This window comes from Pseudophryne corroboree, chromosome 10, assembly GCF_028390025.1.
Source record: "Pseudophryne corroboree isolate aPseCor3 chromosome 10, aPseCor3.hap2, whole genome shotgun sequence".
NCBI lineage: Eukaryota > Metazoa > Chordata > Amphibia > Anura > Myobatrachidae > Pseudophryne > Pseudophryne corroboree.
The window spans coordinates 178,531,414-178,554,068 of record NC_086453.1 but is presented as its reverse complement, the minus strand read 5'-3'; the positions used below and the strand labels follow the sequence as shown (position 1 = coordinate 178,554,068).

The 22,655-nt window shown below is 47.0% G+C and overlaps 2 protein-coding genes across 4 annotated transcripts in view; one reads left to right on the top strand and one right to left on the bottom strand.

Moving 5' to 3' along the window:
* The window catches only part of CDC42 (cell division cycle 42), a 208,867-nt gene extending 190,778 nt beyond the window's left edge, over window positions 1–18,089 (bottom strand). Inside the window, exon 1 of one of the 2 annotated variants that reach the window (XM_063942959.1) lies at window positions 17,940–18,089. The gene's annotated coding sequence lies outside the window, so the exon portion shown is untranslated. The remainder of the gene's footprint in view (window positions 1–17,939) is intronic. The other variant, XM_063942958.1, reaches the window with a different exon arrangement.
* Window positions 18,090–18,247: 158 nt separating this feature from the next.
* Window positions 18,248–22,655, top strand: part of AP5B1 (adaptor related protein complex 5 subunit beta 1) — a 65,249-nt gene continuing 60,841 nt past the window's right edge. For both annotated transcript variants that reach the window (XM_063942957.1, XM_063942956.1), the window contains exon 1: window positions 18,248–18,440. The gene's annotated coding sequence lies outside the window, so the exon portion shown is untranslated. The remainder of the gene's footprint in view (window positions 18,441–22,655) is intronic.

Here is a 22,655-nt window from a genome sequence, read left to right as displayed (position 1 = left end):
TCACCCTTATAAGGTAAACCCTCCATGTGCCTTTTTGAGTCGGCATCACCTGTCCATTGCCGAGTCCACAGGACCCTTCTGGCAGAAATCGACATTGCATTTATTCTAGAACCCAGTAGGCTAATGTCTCTCTGGGCATCTCTCATATATAGGACAGCGTCTTTTATATGCCCCAGGGTCAGTAATATAGTATCCTTGTCCAAGGTATCAAGTTCCTCAGATAAAGTATCTGTCCATGCTGCTACAGCACTACACATCCAGGCCGACGCAATTGCCGGCCTTAGTAGGGTACCTGAATGTGTATAAACGGACTTCAGGATACCTTCCTGCTTTCTATCCGCAGGATCTTTTAAGGTGGCCGTATCCTGTGACGGCAGGGCTACCTTCTTAGATAAGCGTGTCAAAGCTTTGTCTACCCTAGGGGAGGATTCCCAGCGTAACCTGTCCGCTGGCGGGAAAGGATACGCCATAAGCAACAGTTTGGAAATCTGCAGTTTTTCTATCTGGAGATTCCCAAGCTTTTTCACATAACTCATTCAACTCATGTGAAGGGGGAAAGGTCACCTCATGCCTTTTTTCCCCAAACATATAAACCCTCTTGTCAGAGACTGGGTTTTCCTCTGAGATGTGCAATACATCCTTCATTGCTATAATCATGTAGAGGATGGCTTTAATCATTTTAGGCTGCAACTTTGCATCATCGCCATCGACACTAGAGTCAGAATCCGTGTCGATATCTGTGTCAACAATTTGGGATAGTGGGCGCTTCTGAGACCCTGACGGCCTCTGCACTGTAGGATCAGGCATGGATTGAGACCCTGACTGTCCCAAGGCTTCAGCTTTATCCAACCTTTTATGCAAGGAAGTAACATCATTTAAAACCTTCCACATATCCATCCAATCGGGCGTCAGCGCCTTCGGCGGCGATCCCACATTCATTTGTACCTGCTCTGCTTCCACATAGCCTTCCTCGTCAAACATGCCGACACAAGCGTACAGACACACCACACACACAGGGGATGCTCTATTTGAGGACAGAACCCCCATAAGGCCTTCTGGAGAGACAGAGAGAGAGTATGCCAGCACACCACCCAGCGCTATATGACCAAGGAATTACACAGTAACTTAAGTGTTTACCAAGTAGCTGCTGTATATACTGATTTTGCGCTAAATTTATGTGCCCCCCCCCCCCCCTCTCTTTTTACCCTCTTTCTACCGTGAATCTGCAGGGGAGAGCCTGGGGAGCTTCCTCTCAGCGGAGCTGTGGAGAGAAAATGGCGCTGGTGAGTGCTGAGGAAGAAGCCCCGCCCCCTCAGCGGCAGGCTTCTGTCCCGCGATTTTGTGTAAAATAATGGCGGGGGCTCATGCATATATACAGTGCCCAACTGTATATATGCCACTTTGCCAAGAGATCTCTAATTGCTGCTCAGGGCACCCCCCCCCCCCTCCCCCCTACAGTGCTGTGCGCTACCTCATATGAAGACTGGAGTCTTCTGCCGCCGCTTTTGAAGTCTTCTTGCTTCTCTCGACGGCTTCTGGCTCTGCGAGGGGGACGGCGGCGCGGCTCCGGGATCGGACGACCAAGGGTGCGATCCTGTGTTCGATCCCTCTGGAGCTAATGGTGTCCAGTAGCCTAAGAAGCATGACCTATCCACAGTGAGTAGGGCTGCTTCTCTCCCCTCAGTCCCACGTAGCAGAGAGTCTGTTGCCAGCAGATCTCTCTGAAAATAAAGAAAATCCTAACAAAATATTTTCTATTTAGCAAGCTCAGGAGAGCTCACTAAGGTGCACCCAGCTCGTCCGGGCACAGATTCAAACTGAGGTCTGGAGGAGGGACATAGAGGGAGGAGCCAGTGCACACCAGTATTCCTAATTCTTTCTTAAAGTGCCCTGTCTCCTGCGGAGCCCGTCTATTCCCCATGGTCCTTAGGGAGTCCCCAGCATCCACTAGGACGTTAGAGAAAATATACTCTAATTTTCTATGACATAGGACAGTACAAATTAATTTTTCTTGTAACAATAATTCGCTGGTCATAAAGTATGGTTTGTGTATGAATTGGTTTTTGTTTGGAGGGAATTCAATTCCAAGAGTGGCAAATGTAGCTCCCAGGTTAAGTGCCCCGAGCTTCTCAATTAATAAAATCACGTCCAGCACTTAAGTCAAGAGATGCCATTTACTGAAACTAAGAATGGTCTCTGTAAACCGATTTTCCTGAATTGTCAGGCACGATGCAGATAGCACACTTAGTAAGCCCGCAACTGGCATTGCGACACTAGTCAAATCAGATTTCTGATCTAGCCGCGGTTTCACAGCAAAGCCAAGTGAATAGATACAGTCACCTTGAGTTTAAAGTCACGCTGAATAGAATTCCCCCCTTCATATTTAAAACAATAATAATAATTATTCTGTGCAACTTCATTTGTTCATGGTTCCAAAACATCTGGTAGGAAACTCTTTATAGTTGGGAGGGGGGGGGGGATTTACGTTTGTGTTGGCTTTATTAATGTCCTATATAGAGCAAACAAGACTTCACATCTACTGTACATTCAATATAGTAGGAAGTGTGTTTGAAAACAAATGTCTAAAGCTAGCACCTTTTATTAGGGGACGATTCAAGTGTTTTCCCCCGCAGCTATAACTAAGGGGTGCAGAATAGAGCACTTTAATAGTTGCACCATTTAGACAACTGCTAGTTTAGACTTCTCACAGCCTCATGAGGTACGAGAAGAAAGGTGTGTAAAGCCCATGATTTGGGCACCCTAACCACAACTGAGTGCCTATTTGTATAGGTGCCCAGCAGGGCGCATGCAAACAATTGAATCTCATTTGCTTTTGGGTGCCAGTAAATGTATGGAATATTAAATTGTTTTGCCAATGGACGCGGGTGCGGCGGGCTCACTCCTGAGGTAGCAAGCACAAATCTGCCTAAAGTCAGGCTACTGGGCGGCCAAAACAAAGCTTGCCCAGTACTTTGAACTGGTGTAGACGCTTTATAAATTAGTTGCAACAAGTAATGGGCACTCGTGGCCATCGGCAACTCAATATCCACGTCAGATGTCTATTACTCAGAGGCACCTAAAAACAATTGAACTCCCACCAGATGGGATGTAGTCAAAAATAATGTCAACATCATAATTTCAAGTTATATCAGCACTGTTAAAATGTCGACGGGAATCAAGCCTAAATTCTCAGAATGTAGACTGGTAAAAATAAGATTTTACTCACCGGTAAATCTATTTCTCGTAGTCCGTAGTGGATGCTGGGACTCCGTAAGGACCATGGGGAATAGCGGCTCCGCAGGAGACTGGGCACAACTAAAGAAAGCTTTAGGACTACCTGGTGTGCACTGGCTCCTCCCACTATGACCCTCCTCCAGACCTCAGTTAGGATACTGTGCCCGGAAGAGCTGACACAATAAGGAAGGATTTTGAATCCCGGGTAAAACTCATACCAGCCACACCAATCACACCGTATAACTCGTGATACTATACCCAGTTAACAGTATGAAATATAACTGAGCCTCTCAGATGGCTCAACAATAACCCTTTAGTTAGGCAATAACTATATACAAGTATTGCAGACAATCCGCATTTGGGATGGGCGCCCAGCATCCACTACGGACTACGAGAAATAGATTTACCGGTGAGTAAAATCTTATTTTCTCTGACGTCCTAAGTGGATGCTGGGACTCCGTAAGGACCATGGGGATTATACCAAAGCTCCCAAACGGGCGGGAGAGTGCGGATGACTCTGCAGCCCCGAATGAGCAAACTCTAGGTCTTCCTCAGCCAGGGTATCAAACTTGTAGACTCTTGCAAAAGTGTTTGAACCCGACTAAGTAACAGCTCGGCAAATTTGTAAAGCAGAGACCCCTCGGGCAGCCGCCCAAGAAGAGCCCACTTTCCTCGTGGAATGGGCTTTACAGATTTAGGGTGCGGCAGTCCAGCCACAGAATGTGCAAGTTGAATCGTGCTACAGATCCAGCGAGCAATAGTCTGCTTAGAAGCAGGAGCACCCAGCTTGTTGGGTGCATACAGGATAAATAGCGAGTCAGTTTTCCTGACTCCAGCCGTCCTGGAAACATATTTTTCAGGGCCCTGACTACGTCCAGTAACTTGGAATCCTCCAAGTCTCAAGTAGCCGCAGGCACCACAATAGGTTGGTTCACATGAAAACGGATACCACCTTAGGAAGGAATTGGGAACGAGTCCTCAATTCCGCCCTATCCATATAAAAAAATCAGATAAGGGCTTTTGCATGACAAAGCCGCCAATTCTGATACACGCCTGGTCGACGCCAAGGCCAACAGCATGACCACTTTCCACGTGAGGTATTTTAGCTCCACGGATTTAAGTGGCTCAACCCATGCGACTTCAGGAAATCCAACACAACGTTGAGATCCCACGGTGCCACTGGAGGCACCAACGGGGGCTGACTATGCAGCACTCCCTTAACAAAAGTCTGAACTTCAGGCAGTGAAGTCCGTTCCATTTTGGAAGAAAATCGATAGAGCCGAAATCTGGACCTTAATGGAACCCAATTTTAGGCCCATAGTCACCCCTGACTGTAGGAAGTGCAGAAATCGACCTAGCTGAAATTCCTCCGTTGGGGCCTTCCTGGCCTCACAGCACGCAACATATTTCCGCCATATGCGGTGATAATGGTTTGCGTTCACTCCTTTCCTAGCTTTAATTAGCGTAGGGATAACTTCCTCCGGAATGTCCTTTTCTTCAGGATCCGGCGTTCAACCGCCATGCCGTCAAACGCAGCCGCGGTACGTCTTGGAACAGACAGGCCCCCTGCTGCAGCAGGTCCCGTCTGAGCGGCAGAGGCCATGGGTCCTCTGAGATCATTTCTTGGAGTTCTGGGTACCAAGCTCTTCTTGGCCAATCCGGAACAATGAGTATAGTTCTTACTCCTCTCCTTATTATTCTCAGTACCCTGGGTATGAGAGGCAGAGAAGGGAACACACGGTGTTACCAGAGCGTCCACAGCTATCGCCTGAGGGTCCCTTGACCTGGCGCAATATCTTTGTAGCTTTTTGTTGAGGCAGGACGCCATCATGTCCACCTGTGGCCTTTCCCAATGGTGTACAATCATTTGGAAGACTTCTGGATGAAGTCCCCACTCTCCCGGGTGGAGGTCGTGTCTGCTGAGAAAGTCTGCTTCCCAGTTGTTCACTCCGGGAATGAACACTGCTGACAGTGCTAACACATGATTTTCCGCCCATCGGAGAATCCTTGTGGCTTCTGCCATCGCCATCCTGCTTCTTGTGCCGCCCTGTCGGTTTTACATGAGCGACCGCCGTGATGTTGTCTGACTGGATCAGCACCGGCCGGTGTTGAAGCAGGGTCTAGCCTGACTTAGGGCATTGTAAATGGCCCTTAGTTCCAGAATATTTATGTGTAGGGAAGTCTCCTGACTTTTCCATAGTCCTTGGAAGTTTCTTCCCTGTGTGACTGCCCCCCAGCCTCGAAGGCTGGCATCCGTGGTCACCAGGACCCAGTCCTGTATGCCGAATCTGCGGCCCCCTAGAAGATGAGCACTCTGCAGCCACCACAACAGCGACACCCTGGCCCTTGGAGACAGGGTTATCCGCCGATGCATCTGAAGATGCGACCCGGACCACTTGTCCAACAGATCCCACTGAAAGATCCTTGCATGGGACCTGGCGAATGGAATTTCTTCGTAAGAAGCTACCATCTTTCCCAGGGCTCGCGTGCATTGATGCACCGACACCTGTATTTGTATTAGGAGGTCTCTGTCTAGAGACGACAACTCCTTGGACTTCTCCTCCGGGAGAAACCCTTTTTTCCTGTTCTGTGTCCAGAACCAAACCCAGGAACAGTAGACGCGTCGTAGGAACCAGCTGCGACTTTGGAATATTCAAAATCCAGCCGTGCTGTTGTAGCACTTCCCGAGATAGTGCTACTCTGACGAACAACTGCTCCCTGGACCTCGCCTTTATAAGGAGATCGTCCAAGTACGGGATAATTATTTCGGCCATTACCTTGGTAAATACCCTCGGTGCCGGGGACAGACCAACGGCAACGTCTGGAATCGGTAATGACAATCCTGTACCACAATTCTGAGGTACTCCTGGTGAAGAGGGTAAATAGGGACATGCAGGTAAGCATCCTTGATGTCCAGTGATACCATGAAATTCTCCAGGCTTGCAATAATCGCCCTGAGCGATTCCATTTTGAACTTGAACCTTCGTATATAAGTGTTCAAGGATTTCAATTTTAGAATGGGTCTCACCGAACCGTCTGGTTTCGGTACCACAACATTCTGGAATAGTAACCCCGGCCTTGTTGAAGGAGGGGTACCTTGATTTCACCTGCTGGAAGTACAGCTTGTGAATTGCCACCAGTACTACCTCCCTCGAGGGCAGCAGGCAAGGCTGATGTGAGGTAACGGCGAGGGGGAGTCGCCTCGAACTCCAGCCTGTATCCCTGTGATACTACTTGCAGAACCTAGGGATCCACCTGTGGGCAAGCCCACTGGTCCCTGAAGTTCCCGAGAAGCGCCCCCACCGCACCTGTCTCCACCTGTGGAGCCCAGCGTCATGCGGTGGACTCAGAGGAAGCGGGGGAAGATTTTTGATCCTGGGAACTGGCTGTCTGGTGCAGCTTTTTCCTTCTTCCCTTGTCTCTGTGCAGAAAGGAAGCGCCTTTGACCCGCTTGCTTTTCTGAAGCCGAAAGGACTGTACCTGAAAATACGGTGCTTTCTTAGGCTGTGAGGAAACCTGAGGTAAAAAAAAAAAAAATTCCCAGCTGTTGCTGTGGATACGAGGTCCCAGAAACCATCCCCAAACAATTCCTCACCCTTATAAGGCAGAATCTCCATGTGCCTTTTAAAGGCAGCATCACCTGTCCACTGCCGGGTCTCTAATACCCTCCTGGCAGAATGGACATTGCATTAATTCTGGATGCCAGCCGGCAAATATCCCTCTGTGCATCCTTCATATATAAGACGACGTCTTTAATATGCTCTATGTTAGCAAAATATTATCCCTGTCTAGGGTATTAATATTATCTGACAGGGTATCAGACTACGCTGCAGCAGCACTATTTATGCTGAGGCAAATGCAGGTCTCAGTATAGTACCCGAGTGTGTATATACAGACTTCAGGATAGCCTCCTGCTTTTTATCAGCAGGCTCGTTCAAAGTGGCCGTATCCCCAGACGGCAGTGCCACCTTTTTTGACTAACGTGTGAGCGCCTTATCCACCCTAGGGTATATCTCCCAATGTGACCTATCCTCTGGCGGGAAAGGGTACGCCAGCAGTAACTTTTTAGAAATTACCAGTTTCTTATCGGGGGAACCCACGCTTCTTTACACACTTCATTCACTCATCTGATGGGGGAACAAAACACTGGCTGCTTTTTCTCCCCAAACATAAAACCCCTTTTATGTGGTACTTGGGTTAATGTCAGAAATGTGTAACACATTTTTCATTGCCGAGATCATGCAACGGATGTTCCTAGTGGATTGTGTATATGTCTCAACCTCGTCGACACTGGAGCCAGACTCCGTGTCGACATCTGTGTCTGCAATCTGAGGTAACGGGCGTTTATTGAGCCCCTGATGGCCTTTGAGACGCCTGGGCAGGCGCGGGCTGAGAAGCCGGCTGTCCCACAGCTGTTACGTCATCCAGCCTTTTATGTAAGGAGTTGACATTGTCGGTTAATACCTTCCACCTATCCATCCACTCTGGTGTCGGCCCCACAGGGGGCGACATCACATTTATCGGCCTCTGCTCCGCCTCCACGTAACCTTCCTCATCCAACATGTCGACACAGCCGTACCGACACACCGCACACACACAGGGAATGCTCTGACTGAGGACAGGACCCCACAAAGTCCTTTGGGGAGACAGAGAGAGAGTATGCCAGCACACACCAGAGCGCTATATAATGCAGGGATTAACACTATAACTGAGTGATTTTTCCCCCAATAGCTGCTTGTATACACATTTCGCCTAAATTTAGTGCCCCCCCTCTCTTTTTAACCCTTTGAGCCTGAAAACTACAGGGGAGAGCCTGGGGAGCTGTCTTCCAGCTGCACTGTGAAGAAAAAATGGCGCCAGTGTGCTGAGGGAGATAGCCCAGCCCCTTTTTCGGCTGACTTTTCTCCCGCTTTTTTCATGGATTCTGGCAGGGGTAATTTATCACATATATAGCCCTGGGACTATATATTGTGATGATTTGCCAGCTAAGGTGTTTCTATTGCCCTCAGGGCGCCCCCCCCCCCCAGCGCCCTGCACCCATCAGTGACCGGAGTGTGAGGTGTGCATGAGGAGCAATGGCGCACAGCTGCAGTGCTGTGCGCTACCTTGTTGAAGACAGAAGTCTTCTGCCGCCGATTTTCCGGAACACTTCTCGCTTCTGGCTCTGTAAGGGGGCCGGCGGCGCGGCTCCGGGACCGAACATCGAGGTCGGGTCCTGTGGTCGATCCCTCTGGAGCCAATGGTGTCCAGTAGCCCAAGCTACCACCAGTTAGGTAGGTTCGCTTCTTCTCCCCTTAGTCCCTCGCTGCAGTGAGTCTGTTGCCAGCAGATCTCACTGTAAAATAAAAAACCTAAAATATACTTTCTTTCTAGGAGCTCAGGAGAGCCCCTAGTGTGCATCCAGCTCAGCCGGGCACAAGATTCTAACTGAGGTCTGGAGGAGGGTCATAGTGGGAGGAGCCAGTGCACACCAGGTAGTCCTAAAGCTTTCTTTAGTTGTGTCCAGTCTCCTGCGGAGCCGCTATTCCCCATGGTCCTTACGGAGTCCCAGCATCCACTTAGGACGTCAGAGAAATGTTGACATTAGGGTTAGGCTGTAGATCTGAAGGTTAAGAGCCCCATACACTTATGCGACCACATGTCGCAGGCGATCACCCAGGCAGCCTCCCGGAGAACAGGATCGCCCGAGATACATCGTATGCTGTCCTTTTGCATACGATGTATCTTGGGCGATCCCAGCCATGCCCCCAGGCCGGACCTGATTGAATGTGCAGCACATTCAATCAGGAGGGTCAGATCCGATGCTCACGGGAAAGCGCATCGGATTGGAAACACCACCAAAATGCCAAATTTCATCGGATATATTGGGCCGAATGCCCGAAATCTGATGAAATTGGGCATTATCGCTCTAGTGCAGGGGTTCTCAAACTCGGTCCTCCACACAGTGCATGTTTTGCAGGTAAACCAGCAGGTGCACAGGTGTATTAATTACTCAGACATTTTAAAAGGTCCACAGGTGGAGCTAATTATTTCACTTGCGATTCCGTGAGGAGACCTGCAAAACATGCACTGTGTGGGGTCCTGAGGACCGAGTTGGAGAACCTGTGCTCTAGTGTGTGGGGCCCTTTAAGGTTAGAAAGCAAAGAAATACTTCACGGAACGCTGTAGGATCGGAGGTCTAACCTGGAAAACATCTCTGAAGATGGTTAAGTCACAACTGGACCACCAGGAACAATATGCTGCCTGGATAATGGTCTCAAAACCACAATTGTTGTACCACTGTTACTGTGCGACATTCACATGCCACTTTATGCGTATAACCATTCACTAAACTATACTCCTTTATTATATAATAATAGTGCAACTTCATTGTTCTCCCAAAGGTTGTCCTAACAAGCATTCTATAGTAAGCCACATTCTTGGCATAAATTACATACCAAGACGTGTTTATAAATTACATGATACAAACATTAGGAATTTAATCTCTGGAGAGAATATTTGGTATTAAGACTAATAAGTGAAACTTGAAAACTTGCAACAAGACTCATGTCAATAAGCAGATAGTGCATCACACACACTCACATCAGGGACTCACTAAACCAACAATACCACACGGGGAGGGCACATTTTTCATTCGTGAGGGCACATTTTTAAGTTAGAAGGGCAAAATTAGGTACATACTATAATGCTTGGTGCTCCTAGTCCTATAGGTGAAAGCATGGACAGTGCGCGCCGGAGGCGTGCAGCAAAAATTTAGGGGAGTTGTTTCGTGGGGAAGGGGCGTGACCACATAATAGTACCAAATCACATTATACCACACAATAGTGCTGCTTATACACATTGCACCAGGTAGAACCTCCTATACACACTGCGCCAGGTGTATACATATTGCGCCAGATAGAGCACGTGAGGCACACTGCGCCAGGGAGAGAACACTGAGGCACACTGCGCCAGGGAGAGAACACTGAGGCACACTGCGCCAGGGAGAGAACACTGAGGCACACTGCGCCAGGGAGAGAACACTGAGGCACACTGCGCCAGGGAGAGAACACTGAGGCACACTGCGCCAGGGAGAGAACACTGAGGCACACTGCGCCAGGGAGAGAACACTGAGGCACACTGCGCCAGGGAGAGAACACTAGGAGGAAGAGGAGGACGGGCACAGGGCAGATGCAGAGCGGCACTCACCGTTGCAGAGGAGACCGCTGTGCCGGGTCAGCGGGGCCGGTCTCTTGATGCTGACGGCGGAGCCCAGGTCAGCGCGCAGCGCCATGGTGAGGGGGAATCAAACCATGCCGGAGGACTGGCGGGAGACACCACAGGCTCTAATTGGCTGCTCCTCCCCATTGCACGCTGACCCTGTCTCCGCCTTCAGCTGAGAGCTATCAGCGCGGCGGGGGGGGGGAGAAGTGACAGCGCGGCGGGGGGAGAAGAGCAGTCCTTAGCAGGGCGGGCACAAAAGGGCAGGGTGGCAGTCTGTCACTCAAAAAAGGGGCAGGGCGCAGCGCCCTGCGAAAGAAGCTTAGAGTGAACACTACATAGTCATTAGGTGTGGGTCATAAATCAACAGTGTCTAGGTCGACAATGTTTAGGTCGACAGGTCAAAAGGCCAACATGAGTTTTTTTGGTGTCGTTTTCTGCGTACAGTGACCGGGAAACTAAATTAGTGCACAGTGTCCCCTCGCATGACTCACCATGCTTCGGGCAAAGTGCCTCGCTCGGCACAGATTACGGTTCCAATCGTAGTCCACGTGGATCGTTAAGTATGAAAAAAAGTTTAAAAAAAAAAGTAAAAATCTCATGTCGACCTTTTGACCTGTCGACCTAGAAACCCTGTTGATCTTCAGACCAAATCCCATTAGGTCTACCCTATATGGCCAAAAGGCATTAGGTCGACAAGTACAAAAGGTCAGTATGGAAAAGGTAGAAAAGTACAAAAGACTGACATGGAAATGGTCAACACAACTTTTTTTCCATTTTGGGGTGTCATTTTCTGTTTCAACACATGTGACCACAATTATTGCAAACATATACCCTCGTGGGCTTGCTTCCGCCAAAATTACTACTCCCACTTCAAGTCCATATGGACAGTAATGCAAGCAAAAGTCCAAAAATGAAAAAATAAAAAATAAAAACACAACTTCTGTCGACTATGCATGTTGACCATTGTCATGCTGACCTTTTGAACCTGTCGACCTTAAGCATAGTCTACCTTTTACCTGTCAACAATATGGTATCAAACTACTGTCTGTTTATTTAACACCTATCTATACACTGGAACCCATTATATATTGGGGTGAACAAAATAATTTAGGAGCCTGCTAAAAGGACACAAGACAATAAATAAGGATTACAATATAACCTATGAAATTAAAACAAATTAACCTTTAAAACATTAGGGCAGATACAATTGTTTCCTCCACCCCCTGCTTGGGTGTCTATAGCGATGGGTGACTATCAAAATGAATCAAGACTCCCATTACCATTTGCGGAATCCTGACAGCTCTGCTTTGCGAGGCTAGACCCGTCTAAAGGGCCTGAATGGGCGCCCAAAGTCCTGGTTTGGGTGCCCAAACTACGGACTTGAACACATTTTCTCTCTCACCTCCTGAGGCTGTGAGACAATGTGACTGTCACGGCTAATAGGTGTCTATAAGAGTAACAGTTGAATAGATCCAATAGACGTCCATTTCTAAATACGGCCAGCAGGTGTCACTCGCCACAACTGAATTGGTCCCTACATGTTAAATAAGAAGTTATTTGGGTGGAATTACATAAAAGTCTCATAATTTGTGGTGTCTTGTAGAACTAGTATTTACCATTTATTTAAGCAAAGCGTCGGAGAGTGTACATTCTCATGCCTAAACACCATTTAAGGCGCAAGTACGGACAATTCTCGGACAAAGCAGTTTGCGGAATTGAATAGCGCCGGTACCTCCGTCCTGGTGCTATTAATTTCGTGATCAACTGAATCAACCCCACAGTGTCGACTTACCGCATGTTTCTGCTCACCACCTCAGGAAGGTTGAACTGTGTCCCCGGCAGCTATACGTGCCTTTATTAAAACTAATGCCCAGGGCTTAGTCGCAGTAAACTGCATCTCCCAGATGTTATGCTATTAACGCATGCGGTAAATCCACGACTAGCCCTTCAGTACTAATTAATGTACATTTCTAATGCTTGCATCTTGAGAAGGGTGCAAGCAAAGACCCACTAGACGTGATTTTAACACGAGAGCAATTGAATAGATCTGGGCACTTAACCTGGGAGCTACATCCCCGCGATACTAACTGAATCGCCTCCACTGAAAGATGCTTCACTATTTTGCACCCATTTTCCTTTTTACGTATTTCAGAGATACATCGCTGGACGAAAGGCAATATAGCCAAGCTGTGTACATAATTTCTGAATTAATAATATTTAAAAGGAAAGAACAATTCATTAATTTCTCTGGTCGGATGTCTATTAATTTTTAAGATCTCAAATAGAAGGGGTTTAGTAGTAAATAGCAGCTAATACCGTCTAAAAGTAGTCCAACAATATGTAAAGTCCTGTTTGGGTGCACTTTTTCGCTAACTTCTGCTCGCCACACAGGGAGGCTGCGAGCAGAAATGTCGCCTGCAAAACAATTAAATCACCCCTAGTGCTTGTTTAAATTGTCTTTTACTAACTGGTTTCACATAGGATTTGTTTATAGTCCAAATAAATATGGAAAGATATGAAATACTGTACTAAAATAATTAAATGTCTCGTTATCACAGTGACCATAAATGATGCATGCCATTAGCCGGGTCACCAAACATGGATTATTAGTAAGACCGGATATACAGTAATATGCACAGTGAGGAAAACAGGAAGGTAGCTGTCAACTAACACACCCCCTGGGATGTGTCACTAACTGATGAAGTGCTTTGCTTTCTTCACAAGTACAGTTATCACATAAGGTAAACATGTCAAGGTTACAAATAGGCATGCTTCTTATTGTAAGGAAAGAACTTAATTCTCATCTATGGATGTGATTTGCCATTCTGGAATGGCAAATCACATCCATTTTGATCAATTTTTTCCCCCCCTCGAACCCCATAGAGATGCCCAGGAAAAATTGCATAGACAGACAATGCTGCCTACTAGCCCCTCATAACACACCTCATAACTACTGTTTAGATCAGGGACAAGCAAAATTTGGGTGCAGACATTCAGTGTTACAAGCAAAAAAGAAAAAAAAACTCCAGATCTTCACCACCATTACACATATACAAATATTTTCTTATTTTGCTCAGGTTAGATTAATTACATTTCTAGACTGGTGACAAAGCCATCTTTAGAATTCTCTTTTGTGAATGGACTGCCAAGCAGGACCAATTCACCAGAGGCCCAGGCTTTGCTTGGGTGTGGTGCACATTGGGTCGGCAGTTATTAGGTCGACCACTATTGGTCGACACCTGAAATAGGTTGAGGCGGTCATCAGGTAGACATGTTTTTTTTGCTGTTTTCTTTGTATGACTGGGAACCCCAATTAGTGCACCGTGTCCTCTCGCATGGCTCGCTTCACTCACCATGCTCTCTCCCGTGTGGAACAAACATAGCGCACCTAAAGAGAAGGGGGACAAACCCTGTGCACACCACTCAAAACTTCAAGTGCCACCTTGTGTCATACGTGCTAAGGGTCGTCTACTGCTGGTAAAGATTGAGTTATCTAGATATATTCAATTATAGTTTGCTTGTACAGTCAACTGCAATTTAACTTTCCTTTGCCAGTTATTTAAGGCCCACTCCATCCTCAAACCCAAACTACTGGAGAGAGAGAAATAACAAAACAAAAAACCACACAGTTCATCTTCAGCATTTCTGGAAATCAGACATTGGGGGTCGATTCAATTCGGCAACTTATGAATAGCGCCGGGAATTAGCTCCCGACGCTATTCAATTCAGCTCCAGTTAAGTCGGCGATGGCCCGTTCTCACCGACTAAACAGGTTGAACGGGCATTCTGCGACTTAACTCCCCAGTGTGAGGCTGATTCCCGACAGAATCAGCCTCGCGCCGGCCGCGAGGCAGCACTTTTGTCGGGTTTCGTCTCTCATCCCCCGGGGATGAGAGAAGAATTCCCGACAATTGCGGGTAACTAGCAGCTGAATTGAATAGCGTCGGGGGCTAATTCCCGGCGCTGTTCATAAGTTGCCGAATTGAATCGACCCCATTGATGACAATAATTTAACAGAAATATTCCAAACACTTTTGTATGAAATTCCTATTGCCTTAAAATGCCACACATTCAAATGCTTTCTGGTACACTAGTATTAATCATAAATAAACAATGATGTACAGTGACTACAAGATATATCCTGATATACCAGAAAACTAAAGTATTAGAATATATTGTGAGAGAGAAGTATATAACATCACGGTTTGGACACAGCTTTAAATTGTGTCAGATTTAAAAAAAAAAAAAAAAAAAAAAAGAGAAGGAGGAGGACATAGTGGGGAGTTTCCCCACACCGCCAGACAGTGCAGAAATAGCCTTACTTTACAGCAGCCCAAACTCGCACAACAGTGCGCACAGCCACATAGGTGCTGCAAGCACTTTTGAGCAAATTCAGGCTGCATGGGGATGGACTTGGGCTGCCCTTGCCAGTGACAGCGTGCAGCAGCAACGGCAACTTGCACTCCTCGCTTTAAATTGGGGTTTCCCCTGTTAATGGGATTGCATAAATGGCACCTATATGGTAAATATATACATTTCTTAAGGATGGTGAAATAGAACGTTACATATCTCGTACAGGGGAATTTGAAAGGCTGATAGTTTATTGATTGAAGTTTTTGAAAAGAATGCGTAGAGCAATAACAATTGCTCATCGACAAATCAGAGCATTAACACCTGAACTGCCACAGGGAAAATTACTCCAATTGCTAAGCAAATATTTGAACATATGACACATGAAAAGTAAAACTACTTTCCCACTGAAATAAACACTGGTAACACTGGGCAGGGCTTGGAAAAATGACACTCTTACTTCAGATACTACACATAAATGCTAAAACTCGCCCATTATTCTCCAGTGATGCTAAAGCCTTCCTACAGAACCAGCAAGAATGGAATGACTGAAGGGAAGAGGACAGATGTTCACAAAACAAATCATACCACAAAACACAGGATACAGCTTACATACATACTGGGGGTTTCACAACAGCTAGTCTGGTATCTAGACTAGTCATAGTTCTGTGCATTTCATTAGCTCTTGCACAGCCACAGATGTAGTTTATACTTGGGAACAGACAACATCAATGCACGTCAGAGGGGAGGGAACATGCCAGTTACTGCCAAGCAGATTTTACGCATTTAGCAGCCAAAAGAACCCCCATTCAAATAAGAATATATATTATTAAGGAAACAGTTTAGATTTTACAAATCTGTAGATGCTAGATGACAGCTTTGCAGTAGGACACTCCAGCCTCCTCCCTGCTGCATTTCCACCCTGCTTCCCAATCTCCCCAAGAAGCTCCTTCATTCACCAACATATCCGATCTTCATAGATTACCAAAATATCTGATCAAATTAGGATAAATGTATATCCAACATCATATAAACAGCAGTACACCTACATATATAGTCAAGAGGGTCTATTCAATTGTTTATACACGCCCAATCTAGATCGGGTGCGCTATTCAATTGTTTTTTTAACACACCGATGATACCCGGCAGTGCCAGCCACTTTTCGCACGTTTCTGCTTGCCACCTCAGGAGGCATCAAGAAATGCTGGTGCTGGCAGCTGTTTGCGCCCAAATTGAGCAAAAAAATAAATGCTCCATCGGGTATTTAGCAGTCACAGCGGCCAGCGAGAACAGGGAGCGGGAGGACGGAGGCAGGGCTGATGACGTGCTGACTGATAGCAGCCGCTATGCCTTCCCTTCCCCTCCAATACTGTATCCCAGCAGCACTAGACAGTAATGAGTGGAGCCAGTAGGTGAGGTATGTCTGGCCATGGCAGCATCTATCTACCCCTGACTCCAGGCACAGTGCAGTGCACAGTAAAAATCCATTGCCCCCAAACCCCACCATCGATGGCGGAACACTAACTGATGATCCGCCATCGATGGTGAAAGTATTAAATACTGGTCTAAAACCATTGATGACCATCCCTACCAAAGGCACCCTGTGCACAGACTGACAGTCATCCCAGCAGCACAGTCTGGCGCGAAGGGGCATAGCCCTTTCACTAGCACAGTCAATGACTGACTGCTATGTTCACTGCTGCCCACCACCAGGATGTAATGGAGTATGGTCCAGAATCCTCCTCTCAGAATGTCAGGCCTGATGACATCATATCCTATATTCACGAGTAGCAAGGGGAGAGGAGGAGCTCAGCTAGGTCTCAGCATCCAGTGAGCTGTGCCAGCCCTTGAATACATCCACAGTTCAAAGGAGAACACTGTTTCTGGCAACCAGAGCAGTTGCGGTGGAGTCTCAAGAATATTTCAAGTGCACTAATGATAAAGTTAGTAATGGTGAGAAATCTATATAGTCTTACATTTCCTCTATCCCACAGGTTCTCAAACTCGGTCCTCAGGACCCCACACGGTTCATGTTTTGCAGGTCACCTGCTGGGTGACATGGAAAATGTGAACCGCGTGGGGTCCTGAGGACAGAGTTTGAAAACCAATGCTGAAGCATTATAGGAGTTGCTGAATGCCTGCTACCTAATTTTTGAAAAAGTCTGTTTTCCATCCAGTGTTACTGATTGGGAGTAATTCATGTCATACTGTAACTGTACTGTAATAGATATTTTCACCCTGGACACCACTTGGTCCAGAACCAGCCCTGCCTATGCACTCCTCACCCAGGTTCATGGACAGTCCTTTTAAAAATTAATTTTGCTCTGTACTGGAAACTAGATTCCGTTAAATGTGAAGATACCAGGGTCATACTCTGGGCAGTACGGATGGTGTAATGGTTAGCATTACTGCCTCACAACACTGAGGTCATGGGTCGACTCCCACCATGGCCCTAACTGTGCAGAGTTTGTATATTCTCCCCATACTTGCGTGGGTTTCCTCCGGGTACTCCAGTTTCCTCCCACAATCCAAAAATATACTGGTAGGTTAACTGGCTCCCAACAAGATTAACCCTAGCGTGAATGTGTCTGTGTGTACGTGTGGTAGGTAACAGATTGTAAGCTCCACTGGGGCAGGGAATGAAGTGAATGGGCAAATATTCTCTGTAAAGCGCTACGGAATATATAAATAACTGGTAATAAATAATACTCGCCGGAAATGGGGACAGGACACCCTAATCATGACGATTATGGGAGTAAAGCCTGATTTCCTACACCAAGGCCGAGATACCCGGCCGGAAAAGAAGGTAGGAAGAGGGTGGGTGCACTCACATATATGACTGTCTCAGCACCGCCACTCTGCAGGGTACACGGGAGTACAGCACTCCCAGGTAAGGGCACCTCCCAAACAACTACAACCACGACAGCGGCCTAGGCATTTAGGAAGCCAGACGATTAGCGGACACACCCCGGTAGAACAGGACGGCATCACCGCCGCTTCTCCATAGAGGCGGTTGTACCGGGCCACTGATACAGAGTGTACGTGGTGCTGTGCGGCACATCAACAAACACCTTCCGATCTCCAATGGGTGATATTCCCCAATGGAGGGGAATATCACCCGCCACTACCACTCAAGCGGAGATACCACTTACCTCACTCTCTCCCCGTCTCTCCACCGGGCGTTGGCAGCTCTATACAGGGTTTCTTGGGCTAATGGACAGGGGCAAGCACGACGTCATTACGTCACCGCGCTCGAATGGGCTGTTGTCTGAGCGGTGCAGTCAAATCAACTCCGAAAGAACTCGAGTTGCCATCTTTACTATGGTTATCTATCGCGATCTTCAACGACTTGACGGTCTATTGAAGGATCAATATCGTTCTGAGCAGTATGAAATATTAGTATTTTTTTTTTTGCTTTGTGCTTTTATTGGGGTACTATATATTTCAGAAACAGGAAATCGACAATAGGTTGCCCAAGTCAAAGATGGCAGTCAGCCATGCGTCACTTCCGGTCAGCTGTGTGAAGCTTCCTCTTTCATTTGTTTCACGCTGATTTCTGGTATCAGAGGGAGATCATTTTGCAGTCAGCTCTGGTATTATACTGAGTTCCCCCAGGTGGTGGTCTCACCTGCATGGCATAGGCATAAGAGCAGGTAATAGCTATTTAGGTGGGGTTATACTAAACAGACTGTTTGTTGTACTTTGTGTATGGGGGTTTTGTTTGTCTTGACTTCTTTCACAGGTTTACATCTATCTATATATATATATATATATATATATATATATATATATATATTATACACACCAGTATATTTTGTTGTGCTTTGGGTAGATAAATGTACGTTTTCTGAAAACTGTTATAAGGTTTATGGGCTTAGGTTTAGGACCCAAATGCTCTTACATTAAACGTGATTAAGATCATTACTAATCTTAATTAAGGTCTATGCTCACAATGTTGTAGAATCCAGAGGGGGGAAATTGTCAGCAGTGTGGCTGTTTCTCACTGTTGTGAACAGATGCTTTTTTTATTATTATTTTTAGATCATCATTTCTGGTTATGCAGTGTATGTGTTGCATACCCTCCTCCAACATTTTACACATAAAATCGGTACAAATTACAAAGGAGGGCGTGGCCACGGGTAAAGGGCTTGTCCTATACTTTCAATGGAAGTTTGGAGAGCCAAAAATCGGTACAGACCATAAAAAAAGGTACTGTACCTGCCAAAAAGGTATAGTTGGAGGACATGGTGTTGTGACTATATGCTTTCATGCCCATGACATCAGCAATTCAACACTTATTTCTGGGGCAGGTGATAGAATAGAAATGCACACTAAGTTCCAAAAGAAAAAGCTAGATGGAATGTGTGTGGTTTTTTTTTTTGCCTAAGACCATTAAAGTAATCTTCATTAATGTGTAGGAACATCCTCATTGTGTACATACTGTTAATTGTGATCTGTATGTGCAGATTCTATATGTCCCATTACCTTGTTACCAGGGGAAGCAGATAAAATACCGCCAGTCGGGATACCAGCGGTCACAATACCAAGGCCAGAATCTAAACATGTAGTGAAATGCCGCCAGCGACACAGGTTGTTCTCCCTCTATGGGTGTCCACAACACCCATAGAGGGAGAATATAACCTGCGGCGAGTGCAGTGAGGTGAGCACAGCAAGGGGCTTCCCAGTACCGGCATTCTGGCAGATGGGATCCTGCTGTCAGGATCATAACAGCCAGCATCACGTCCGCCAGTAATTCGTACCTATCCCGTTACCAGGCATGAGATGCAAGTATTGCCTAATTTCATATAGACCATTTATTATCATCTGTGTAAGATGCAAAAGTAAATGATGATATCAGCAAAGTCCATGGTGTTCTAATAATTTCTTACCATTATGCTGCTACATCTGTGGTGAAGGGTCTCCACAGAGGAGGACCGCTGGTACTTCTCTCTGCAGGAATAATAATTATAATTTCTCTGACGTCCTAAGTGGATGCTGGGGACTCCGTCAGGACCATGGGGATTAGCGGCTCCGCAGGAGACAGGGCACAAAAGTAAAAGCTTTAGGATCAGGTGGTGTGCACTGGCTCCTCCCCCCATGACCCTCCTCCAAGCCTCAGTTAGATTTTTGTGCCCGGCAGAGAAGGGTGCAATCTAGGTGGCTCTCCTAAAGAGCTGCTTAGAGTAAAAGTTTTGTTAGGTTTCTTATTTTCAGTGAGTCCTGCTGGCAACAGGCTCACTGCATCGAGGGACATAGGGGAGAGAAGTGAACTCACCTGCGTGCAGGATGGATTGGCTTCTTAGGCTACTGGACACCATTAGCTCCAGAGGGAGTCGGAACACAGGTCTCACCCTGGGGTTCGTCCCGGAGCCGCGCCGCCGACCCCCTTGCAGATGCCGAAAAGTGAAGAGGTCCAGAAACCGGCGGCAGAAGACTTTTCAGTCTTCATAAGGTAGCGCACAGCACTGCAGCTGTGCGCCATTGTTGTCAGCACACTTCATAGCAGCGGTCACTGAGGGTGCAGGGCGCTGGGGGGGGCGCCCTGGGCAGCAATGATAGTACCTTATTCTGGCTAAAAATACATCACATATAGCCCCTGGGGGCTATATGGATGTATTTAACCCCTGCCAGGTCTCAGAAAAACGGGAGAAGAAGCCTGCCGAAAAGGGGGCGGGGCCTATTCTCCTCAGCACACAGCGCCATTTTCCCTCACAGAAATGCTGGTGGGAAGGCTCCCAGGCTCTCCCCTGCACTGCACTACAGAAACAGGGTTAAAACAGAGAGGGGGGGCACTTATTTGGCGATATGACTATATATATTAAAATGCTATAAGGGAAAAACACTTATATAAAGGTTGTCCCTGTATAATTATAGCGTTTTTGGTGTGTGCTGGCAAACTCTCCCTCTGTCTTCCCAAAGGGCTAGTGGGGTCCTGTCCTCTATCAGAGCATTCCCTGTGTGTGTGCTGTGTGTCGGTACGTGTGTGTCGACATGTATGAGGACGATGTTGGTGAGGAGGCGGAGCAATTGCCTGTAATGGTGATGTCACTCTCTAGGGAGTCGACACCGGAATGGATGGCTTATTCAAGGAATTACGTGATAATGTCAAGAGAGACGGCCGGCAAACAAAATAGTACCTGTCCAGGCGTCTCAAACACCGTCGGGGGCTTTAAAACGCCCATTTACCTCAGTCGGTCGACACAGACACAGACACGGACACTGATTTCAGTGTCGACGGTGAAGAAACAAACGTATTTTCCTTTAGGGCCACACGTTACTTGTTAAGGGCAATGAAGGAGGTGTTACATATTTCTGATACTACAAGTACCACAAAAAAGGGTATTATGTGGGGTGTGAAAAAACTACCTGTAGTTTTTCCTGAATCAGATAAATTAAATGAAGTGTGTGATGATGCGTGGGTTTCCCCCGATAGAAAATTATTGGCGGTATACCCTTTCCCGCCAGAAGTTAGGGCGCGTTGGGAAACACCCCTTAGGGTGGATAAGGCGCTCACACGCTTATCAAAACAAGTGGCGGTACCGTCTCCAGATAGGGCCGTCCTCAAGGAGCCAACTGATAGGAGGCTGGAAAATATCCTAAGAAGTATATACACACATACTGGTGTTATACTGCGACCAGCGATCGCCTCAGCCTGGATGTGCAGAGCTGGGGTGGCTTGGTCGGATTCCCTGACTAAAAATATTGATACCCTTGACAGGGACAGTATTTTATTGACTATAGAGCATTTAAAGGATGCATTTCTATATATACGAGATGCACAGAGGGATATTTGCACTCTGGCATCAAGAGTAAGTGCGATGTCCATATCTGCCAGAAGATGTTTATGGACACGACAGTGGTCAGGTGATGCAGATTCCAAACGGCACAAAGAAGTATTGCCGTATAAAGGGGAGGAGTTATTTGGGGTCGGTCCATCGGACCTGGTGGCCACGGCAACTGCTGGAAAATCCACCGTTTTTACCCTAAGTCACATCTCTGCAGAAAAAGACACCGTCTTTTCAGCCTCAGTCCTTTCGTCCCCATAAGAGTCATATCTGCCCAGGGATAGAGGAAAGGGAAGAAGACTGCAGCAGGCAGCCCATTCCCAGGAACAGAAGCCTCCACCGCTTCTGCCAAGTTTCTCAGCATGACGCTGGGGCCGTACAGGACCCCTGGATCCTACAAGTAGGATCCCAGGGGTACAGATTGGAAAGTCGAGACGTTTCCCCCTCGCAGGTTCCTGAAGTCTGCTTTACCAATGTCTCCCTCCGACAGGGAGGCAGTATTGGAAACAATTCACAAGCTGTATTCCCAGCAGGTGATAATCAAAGTACCCCTCCTACAACAAGGAAAGGGGTATTATTCCACACTATGTTGTGGTACTGAAGCCAGAAGGCTCGGTGAGACCTATTCTAAATCTGAAATATTTGAACACTTACAAAGGTTCAAATCAAGATGGAGTCACTCAGAGCAGTGATAGCGAACCAGGAAGAAGGGGACTATAGGGTGTCCCGGGACATCAGGGATACTTACCTCCATGTCCCAATTTGCCCTTCTCACCAAGGGTACCTCAGGTTCGTGGTACAGAACTGTCACTATCAGTTTCAGACGCTGCCGTTTGGATTGTCCACGGCACCCCGGGTCTTTACCAAGGTAATGGCCGAAATGATTCTTCTTCAAAGAAAATGGACGACCTCCTGATAAGAGCAAGGTCCAGAGAACAGTTGGAGGTCGGAGTAGCACTATCTCAAGTAGTTCTACGACAGCACGGGTGGATTCTAAATATTCCAAAACCGCAGTTGTTTCCGACGACACATCGGCTGTTCCTAGGAATGATTCTGGACACAGTCCAGAAAAGGGTGTTTCTC